We start from the raw sequence: 1,091 nt of genomic DNA on the forward strand, positions 1-1,091 counted from the left end.
GCAACCAGCCCCCAGGAAAGCGACAGCTTCAAACAGAGTTCCCCTACCCCGAAGTCCTCCCGATAGTGAAAATGGAGCTACAAGCAAAGGCAGTTTCTGAGTGGCCTGTCAGCCAAGCAAAGACAGCCATTCACCAACGGTGAGTGGAGGAAAGCAGCTCAAGAAGTGGGCCCAAGAAAATAAACACGGTGAAGACAACTCACTTTGGTCAAGAAGAACTGCTCAAGGTGCTGGGGACACCGGCAGCAACAGTGACAGTCAACTAAAACCAGCAGAGCCTGCCTCTCTGACTCCGCTCACTGCACAGCTCAGTTGCTGATTTGAGGCAACAACGCTAAGTGTGAAGTGGCCCAAGAACCTGCCTCTGGATCATCTTCCTGACAGAACTACGGGGGGAAGGAATGCTTTCAGACAGGGAGAAGCGACCACACCCCACAACCTGGACTGGAACCGGCTATGACAAGCCGGAGCTGATGGCGGTCCGAGAATGCGGCCTCACACGAGAGTAAAGTCACGCTGACCATGAACTTTGTTCAAACCATAAGTAACATCAAGTTGCTTCCTACACTTCCTGTGCTGTCAAATGTGAAAATAAGAAGTGAGATTTCGATTCTCACACAAATTTGCAGATATATTTTCTAAGCTCAAAATACCTCAATATGAGCACAAAGCAAATGATCGTCTTTCAAAATTCAGGGCTTCCCACCTTACCTTCAGTTGTAGTGATGAGTCTGCAATATCACAGCACGCTGAAAGGAAGCTATCGAGAAAAGAATACAACAGAGACAAGATGGCAAAATACACAGACAAGCTACACAGACCCTCCACAAAAAAGAAACAAGAAACCAACTGAAACAAATGCAGGAGATAACCTTGGCTCCATGAGCTCTGAAGGGAAGGATGAAGAAGTGGATTCAACACCATCTAGCAGAAGGCTCAAGGAAAACAGTGAGTAACGGAACAAAGGAAGCCACAGGCTGTGGCCTGGCCTGATGGCACAGCCACTTTGAATGCCTGCGAGCAGTGCTCCGATCTGGGCGGCAGTCAGCTCTGCTTGCTGAGGACTGCAGGGCAACAACCACAAAGGTGAG

The sequence above is a fragment of the Orycteropus afer genome, unplaced genomic scaffold (genome assembly GCF_000298275.1).
Source record: "Orycteropus afer afer isolate SDZICR_OR568_19922 unplaced genomic scaffold, OryAfe1.0 scaffold00130, whole genome shotgun sequence".
In the NCBI taxonomy this organism is placed as follows: Eukaryota; Metazoa; Chordata; class Mammalia; order Tubulidentata; family Orycteropodidae; genus Orycteropus; species Orycteropus afer.